This window comes from Chlorocebus sabaeus, chromosome 11 (genome assembly GCF_047675955.1).
Source record: "Chlorocebus sabaeus isolate Y175 chromosome 11, mChlSab1.0.hap1, whole genome shotgun sequence".
NCBI classification, from domain to species: Eukaryota; Metazoa; Chordata; class Mammalia; order Primates; family Cercopithecidae; genus Chlorocebus; species Chlorocebus sabaeus.
Genome location: NC_132914.1, coordinates 101,733,436 through 101,742,510, shown reverse-complemented (window position 1 = coordinate 101,742,510; position 9,075 = coordinate 101,733,436). Strand labels below are relative to the sequence as shown.

Here is a 9,075-nt window from a genome sequence, read left to right as displayed (position 1 = left end):
TTCTAAAAGCCAAGCATTTAGAAGAAATAAGAGAAGGCTCTGGGCACAATAGCTCATACCTATAATCCCAGCACTTTGGGTGGCTGAGGCACGAGGATCGTTGACAGCCAGGAGTTCAAGACCAGCCTTGGCAACATAGCAAGACCACTGCCCCACCACACCCCAGGTCTTTACCAAAAAATTTAAAAATTAGCCAGGCAAGGTGGTGCAGGCCTGTAGTCCCAGCTACTCAGGAGGCCGAGACAGGAGGATCCCTTGAGCCCAGCAGCTCAAGGCTGCAGTGAGCTATGATCATGCCACTGCACTCCAGCCTGGATGACGAAGTGAGACACTGTCCTGGAGAAAAAAATAAATAAATACAAAGAAGAAATAAGGGAAGAATGGTGGAGGTGACACATGTGGTGACCTAGGTGACCTCTGTCCACTCATGTGCTGCTAGGGAAAGAGAAAGAGGTGAGCTGTTTGCTCACAGCTGTGCCTTACCCTAAAATCAGCAAGGGTCATATGTCTGATTACCAATTTCCACAGTGACTGAAGCCAGGGTTTACTGGATGGCACTTCTGATGCGCCAATAACCTTCTTTCTGCAAAGGCTCTCAGCCTCCCTGCCTTGCTAGAGAGAGGCCGACTCCTTCATCCAGCATCTGGTGGGTGGACCTGAAGGAGCTCACCGTTTGTAAACGATAACTCATGAGTTCATTTTCTCCAGGCTGACTATAAATACCAGGCCAGGCTCTGGGCTGAGTACTTTACCTGCATTACGGAATTTAACAATCACAAATGCCAAGGAGGGTGCTTGGAGTGTCAGCTTGGGCCCATTTTTCAAGTCAAATGAGCATCTGTGAGCTAAGCAAATTGCCCCAGGTTAGAAATCTAGTAAGTGACTGGGCCAGGATTTGAACATGACCACCAAATGCTAGGCCACGTTTCCTAAGAGGGAGAAAAAGTACTTTAGATCCTGAACCTTCAGGTTTGGTGCCTCCCCAGAATTACCTGGCAAAATTAAGGTGTTTGCTTTCAAGGACTGGGAAGTGCCCTCTTGTTACTTCCTGGATCCCAGGGCTTTACTATGTGTCCATCAAGGACACACTCTAAAACTGTCCCTCCCAGGAACTCCCAGGCAGCAGGTTGTACAGTCAAAGGCAAAAGAGACCTGAGTTTGTGGCCCAGCTGTGGAAACAAGGAAGGAGAGTCCTTCCTTGAGCATCTTTCTACTCCATTCCCAGACCCCAGTCTCATCTCTTATTCCAGAATGCTCTGAGAAGCTCCTCCACTTTTTTATAAGGCAGAAAAACGTAGAGACCCTCTGATCCTCAAGATCCTCAAGGACTCCGAAGGCATAATGAAGTGTCCTGAACAGCACGCACTGTTCGCTGTAAGTGCTGAGCTAGCTGAGGTGGGGATGGAATCAAAGGGCTCCACCCAACCCCCTCACAACAAGGGCAGAGATCAAACCTGCCCTCCCACCCATGGCCCTACAGAGATCAGAGCCTGGGGAACTTCCTCCCAGTTTACTCCCTAACGTCACCAGACTTACTTGCCAACCTACGGCAATAGTTCATTTCCACTACTCCGTTCTTATTTCTTTCACAGAATCAGATGCACTGAAAGCTAAAGCTCAGTGGACACACCCCACACCAAACCCAGATCAAAAACTGACCACTCTGGCATCCAACTATAACCCTCCCTTGCAAGGGATTTGCAACCCCTCTTCTAAGATGGATTTTGTGGGAAAAAGTATATATGTAGCTTCAAGAGATCCAATGTCCTCATCATCAGAGCACTGTGTTCATAAATCCCTTGCTTATTCATTCCTCTCTTAGCTCATGTCATTCTTCCTGCCCATTTCACAGAGAAATACCAAGTTAAAAAACAAATAAGTCTTGTGTTAGGAAAACACCAAAGGGCAGAATAAGTCAGAAGTTCATTTGCTTTCTTTTTTGCTCATTCATTTCTAGTATCCTTGGTTCATTTTCCCCCCTAATTAGCTACATGGCTTAAAACAACTCATTTAAAATTCTCTGTGCCGCTCATCGCTAAGCTGGGACTAATAAATCTAAATTCCTACCTCCCAGTGTAAAAAACAAGAGGCCAACAAACCCTTCGCAAGCACCAAGCCTGCCAGAGGAGAGGCAATACTATACGTTATGAAAATAAAATGAAAGCTCAGATATAAGCTGCCAGGTATTAATGCAAAGTAATAAAACAGGAAAAAGCCCAACAGCAACGTTTTATGGAGATGAAGCAAGAACTTCTCCCAGGAAGGGGGAGGCCAAGAACTGAGCTTCTAATCTCATAAATCAAGAGGAGAAAAACAAACCATTAATAAGGCCCAGCAAATGCATCTCAAAAGACAGCTACGGGGAAAAATAGAAGGAGCTTAAGGGTCACCTGGGGTGCTAGATTAAAAGTCCACAATCAAACACTGCAAAGCTGTATGAATCTTATTTACCACCACCAAAAAAATACTGATGGAGCACTTCCCCCACTGAACCCTGGACTGGCTGTACCAGGTGCAGGGGGACTCAGAAAATGTCCCCAGAACCTGTGGGGGCAGTCCCATGGCCACAGCGGGCAGGAGGACAGCAAGAGAACAGAGGGGCAGAATGAGGGAAGGCGGCACTGAGGACCACAGGCAGCCCCAGGCCCAGAAAACCCACCCCTATTTCTAACCATTTCCCTCCCTGACATTTTTTCCTTCTTTTTTGGTGTGAACTCTTCCAGCGTTGAGCTACCTGCTGTCCAGACTTAAGTGTCTATTTGATTTATATAATAGTGACTTCTTTCTACTCATGAGCCACCAGGAGGAATTTGTATCTATTTGTCAAGGCACATTTTCTCCAGGTCTCCCCTTTAATGTTTTCTTGCTGAGGCCAAGGTTATAGGATGCACAGTCTGGCCCCAGAACTACATAAAGTTAATGGCCCAATCACCAATTGCTGCTCCGGGCTTAGGGTGGGATGGAGAACAGCCCAGGTACCTGGACTTGGAGTCCCTAATTCATCCCTTTCCACTCCATGAAGGCAGGGGACCAGGAGGTACAAGCAGTTCTAACTCAGCTTCTGCGGCCCCACTGGCTGGTCACAGGCCTCACCCAGAATCTGATGCAGTCCCAAAGACACTCCTACCCCTTGGCCTCAACAGAAAGCCCAGGTATGAAGCAGTCAATCAAATCTGACAGCCTATGAGAAAAAGATTTTAAAAACCTAACACCCTCTCCCATGAAAAGAAGTATTTGCTGAGCGTTACTCTATTCTTTGAGCTCCATGTGAACTGAAAAACAAGAATCATGGTCCCTGCTGCCAAGAAATCAAATTCCAGATAGGGAGATCCAAATTAAACCAGCCATGGGAGGAAAACAGAATGAGGACTGGCAATAGTGAGCCACTGAAAGTTCTGGAGAGGGCGAGTGATAGCCATTCTGAAAGGGGGTTAAGAAGATCAAGAAAAGATCAAAGGAAATTCAAAATTGAATCGCCTTTCTTCTTCTGGAAAAGCATATAAAACAAAAACAACTCCTCTCTCCCACTACCTAAAAAGTATCCTATTAAAGGTTCCTAAAAGAAACCCTCAATGCTATCAGCTGCAAAAGACTATTAACATCAACGGCTAATTCAAGTGTTCCAGGTCTTTGAACTGAATCCTCCCCACATCCGCTTGAGCGGACTCTCTCGGAAATCATTAAGGGTTGCACAAATAACCAAGACCCCTTCCCGACAAGTCGGATAACCCAGATGTGAAACTCTCAGTGAAAAAGGTCCTAGAGGGACATTTTCAATAAAAGCATCTTTGAAGGCCTGGCCCTCCTTTCAACTCCACAGTAGATGATCCCAGTCATGAGGCACTAACACCATCCCCAGCCTTCCTGTACACATCCCTTTGTTCTTCTGACTTTTTACTGGTTTGAGGTTAAGCCCCACTGACAGTTTAAAATTCCCCTAAAATCTAATCACTTCCAATCCTGTCTGTCTGTTCCCCAGTCATGATTGGCAATAAAGCCTTTAAAATAAAATGGACCCATGTGCTTGGGGAAGTGGAGAAGCTTACATTTGCCCCACTCCCAGCCCAGGAGGGAGAAGAGTGCCAGAGATGGCAATTGTTATTAAGATAACAGGTGGAGTCTAACAGCCCTGGAGCTGTAGGACAGAACAAGAGAAGAGACAGGGCCTGGTGCGATGGCTCACGCCTGCAAAGCTAGCTCCCAGCACTTTGGGAGGCTGAGGCGGGTGGATCACTTGAGGTCAGGAGTTCCAGACCAGCCTGGCCAACATGGCAAAACCCCATCTCTACTAAAAATACAAAAAAATTAGCCGAGTGTGGTGGTACACACCTATAATCCCAGCTACATGGGAGGCAGAGGCACGAGAATCACTTGAACCGGGAGGCGGAGGTTGCAGTGAGCCAAGATCTCACCATTGCACTCCAGCCTGGATGACAACAGTGAGACTCTGTCTCCAAAAAAAAAAAAAAGAGGGAGCAGGAAGATACTCAGCACATGCAGGGTGGAGCTGGACCGTGAGCAGATGCCCCATATGCACCTGTCTGCATGTAATCAGTTTGTGAAGAAACAGCAGGCTGATCACACTGTTACCATCCAGTCCCCTCTCCCCAGTCCACGTCACCCACTATCACAGACCCGAGTTCTCAGCAAGGTGGGGAGGAAGAAGACAGATGTAGACATACAGTAAGAAGGTTAGCAGAGACCAAGAGACTTTGGTTCCTCATGGAAAACCCCAGAAAACAACTTAAGAAGAAACCACCAAGGAAACAGTATAGAGAAAACAGGATGTGAACATTTGCTTTTAATACATGAGGTACTTAAGCATCAGAGGAGTTTAATCATGTATTGACAAAATATCACAGAGTAGGTGGCTTTCACAACAGAACTTTACGTTCTCACAGTTCTGGAGGCTGGAAGTCTAGGATCAAGGTGTCAGCAGGGTTGGTTTCTCCTGGGGCCTCTCTCTTTGGCCTGCAGACAGCCACCTTCTTGCCGTGTCCTCACATGAGGACTTTCCTCTGTGTGTGCACAACCCTGGTGCCTCTGTGCATCCAAATTTTCTTTTCTTACAAGACTACCAGGCAGGTTAGATTAGGGCCTGTCCTAATGACCTCACAATCATTTATTTATCTCTCAAAAGACCCCATATCCACATATAGTGACATTATAAGGTACTGGGGATTAGGTCTTCAACATATGAACTTTAAGGGAACAAAATTAAGCCTGTAGCAAACAAAAATATCAATATCTGTCCTTTAAGGTATAGCACCTGTTAAGTGAAAGTCCTATGACAGATACCAGAGGCTTGATATCCAGGAGAGGTCCCAGGAGGCAGGTATTCTCATCCGCAAGTCAGAGGTGAGAGCAGCAAGTACCACAATGTTGCAAGGGGGGCTAAATTATCCACAACCATAACTGCAGAGGTAGGCCTGAGCCCATGAGGGAGTCAAGCAAGCACCTCTTCCCCACCTTCAGTGGAAAAGTTTTTCTGGATGGCAAATTCTTGTGGACTTCTCAGTTCTATGATCCTCAAAACATACCATAAACAATACATCCTACAAACTCTCTAGGATTGTGTTGCAGGAAACAACATCTCATATTTTCTTTGTCTTGTTTAAAAAAAAAAAAAAGTTTTGAGGATTAGTCTATGACTTGCGCTCCTCACAGAGACTTCATTTCATGGCACTAAAATAAGAAAAATGTTCACAAAACATATCAAAGAGTGAAGAGAGGCCCTGCAGACTTAATTGCCCCTGTTAGAATGGCCCTGTGCCATTATTTACCGATAGGATTACCAGATGTGAGTGTCGAATTGGTCCCCCAACTTAAAATAACGTAACAGATTTTTTCTAATGTAATTTGAAGCATTTGTTAATACAATAATCCAACACAAACATTACAGCTGATATGGGGAATTGTGGCCAGCAGTCACTTCAACAGTGCCTAAAGGCCTCTGGACCATTATTAGGTCTAGTCAAAAACCAAAATTAAATATAATAAAAATTAACAAAAATTAAAACAACTACGTCACACTGATTTTTTATCTGACAGGCATTATAGCACATGTATGGCTTTCCAGAAAATCTGATGGCTCTAAACGTGAACCTTCTAATGTAACAATAACTCATCAACACACCTCCCTCCCCCACTACACACACACACACACACACACACACACACACACAGAGAGAGAGAGAGAGAGAGAGAGAGATTTGGAATAGAAACCAAACTCAAAGTGGAATAGTATCAAGAAAAAAAAGTTGTGTCTCTCTCCTCACATTTTCTATTATTTACTTAACAAGGGAATTCAAACCAAAAAAGTACAGAGTATCTTACAAGCCCAGGGCTTAGGAGACTAGGCCACTATTTCTAAAGCCCTCGCTTAAGTCCGCTATCCGAGGCATCAGGAATGACTGAGACACAGGCCTTATTCCAAGTTTTCACTCCTGGGCACTTCAAGGAACTCCACTCAGGAGTCAGGACGTCACTATCTTCTATGACTTTCTTGATATGGGTCAGCTGAAGATGTGAATTTTAAAGAGCATAGTCAATTAGGAAAAGAGAGGCAGAGAACTCCCTAGCAGCCAGATGGTTGGGTTCCAATCCAGGCACAGGCTTCAATTCCTTGTGTGACCTTGGGTGAGTTCCTTACATTCTCCAAGCCTCAATTTCCTCGTCTATAAAATGTGGTAAAAATGGAACCTCTTCCTCATAGAGATGTAATGAGAATTAAGTCATGCAAGATGCTTAGAATACTTCATGTGCACTCAATAAATAGTAGTTATCAATTTTTATTAGTACTAATTTATGTATTGATTACATCAAGTATAAATAATAAAACTACACGGTTTAACCATAATATAACTTTACACCTGTTAGGACTGTGACTATCAAAAATAAAATCAGAAAATAACAAGTGTTGGCAAGGATGTGGGAAATTGGAATGCTTGTGTACTATTGATAGGAATATAAAATGGCACTATGGAAAACAGTGTGGCGGGCCCTCAAAAAATTTAAAATAGAATTACCACAAAACCTGGCAATCCCACTTCTTTCCATTCTTTCAAAAGAACTGAAAGCAGGATTCCAAAGAGATATTTACACACCTATGTTCATAGCAGCAGTATCCACAATAGCCAAGACACAGGAACAACCCAGATGCCCATCGACTGATGAACAGATAAAAAAAAAATGTGGTGTACACATACAATGAATTATTCAGCCTTAAAAAGGAAGGAATCCTGTCACATGCTACAACATGGATGCACCCCGAGGACATTAAGCTAAGCAAAATAAGCCAGCCCCAAAAAGAGAAATACTGTATGATCCCACGCATCTGAAGCATCTCAAGTTATCTAACTCATAGAAACGGAAAGCAGAATGGTGGTTACTGGAAGCTCAGGGGGTCCAGGAAAATGGGGAGTTGTTTGTTTAATGGGTACAGCATTTCAGCTTTGCAAAGACAAAAAAGTTCTGGAGATCTGTTGTACAACAATATGAATACACTTAACACTGCTGACCTGTACTCTTAAAAAGGATCAAAATGGTAAAGTTTACATTGTGCTTTTTTAACCACAATTTTACATTTTTTAATTTATTTTTTAAAATCTGCCCACAAAACAAAACACCCTGAATTGTTTAAGTGTTTTACAAAATGAACTCTAGATGCCTCCAAGTCAATCAGTGAGCCCCCACCCCACCCCACAGTTATTATTCTGAATTCGTGGTGACTTACAGAGCTAATACGCCTACGACATTGCTCTGAGAAGCGCTGGAACCCATCCTCGGCAGTCAGCTGCTAGCAAGAGGATCAAGATTGGAGAAGTTTTGTGAAGTTAACTTTAAAAGGAATATTCTGACTTAGAACGGATTCTATTTTAATGCTTTGAGACAAAAATCCTTCCCCTGGGAAACTGCCTCCAACTCACTTGTCACATCCTCAGAAGTGGAGACCCTGTTTTTCATTTCTGAGATGTTATCACTGAGACATTCAAATAAGAGCAGTGTTGAAGAACAGTGACATGTGATGTGGTGTCTTTAAGGCAGTGACGAGCTATAGACACTAAGAGGCCAAGGCCAGAGGGGTCAGCTCACAAGATCCTGCCTTTGCTTCGTGGTGCAGGCTTTGTCTGTCTCTGTCTCTCATCTGCACGGCATCTCTTCAGAGGGGATCTCCTTGGAGATTTGGGGAAATCAGCTCGATTTTGTCACCCAGCCAGTAGTCCCAAGTCCTCGTGACTGTGGATGGGCCAGGAATGTGGCTTCACATACAGACATCTTGTTAGGCCAGGCACGGTGGCTCACAGTGTAATCCCAACACTTTGGGAGGCCAAGGCAAAAGGCTTGCTTGAGCCCAGAAGTTAAAGACCAGCCTGGACAATATAGTGAGATCTTCAAAGATTACCTGGGCATGATGGTGTGTGTGTTTAGTCCCAGCTACTTGGGAGGCTGTGGTGGGAAGGTCACTTGAGCCCAGGAGATGGAGGCTGCAGTGAGCCAAGATGGCACCAATGGACTTCGGCCTGGGTGACGGAGCGAGATCCAGTCAAAAAACAAAACCAAACACCTCGTTTGTGCACGTGTGATACCACAGGGAGCGTCACGCCCACTGATGAAATGCGTCCGAAGGGGTGGCCCTCCACCAACTGTACATGTGTCTTTCTACATCCAAGTCTCGCTTGTCTTTCCATGCCTACCAGGGTGAGTCACTTTGGGCATTCGCCTGAGCCAGAGTTGAGGGAAAGGTAGAGACGGCGAGGAAGGAAGCTTCGATGGAACGCCATCAGGCCTTCAAACTCTCCCTCCATTCCCCACTTCTGAGGCATCTGACACATATTCACATACACTATTTCCACGCCTCTCACCGGCGTGTCCAAAGCCACTGGATTGGAAGCCAGAAAGCGTACTTCATTCACCAACGAACCCCCAGCACCTGGCACCTCATAGGTGCTCTGTTAAGGGAATGACAGGTGTGTTTCAAGAGCACCTATGTCTATTAAAGAGCCAATTAAGTAGCCCAAAGGCCTACCTGGTTCCAGGGAGAACCAATCTCTTCCACATCCATCATCTGATGAG

General features: G+C 44.8%; 1 protein-coding gene across 4 annotated transcripts in view; it reads right to left on the bottom strand.

The window, feature by feature from the left end:
• CHST11 (carbohydrate sulfotransferase 11) overlaps positions 1–9,075 on the bottom strand; it is a 308,964-nt gene that overhangs the window by 261,606 nt on the left and 38,283 nt on the right. The window lies entirely within an intron of this gene.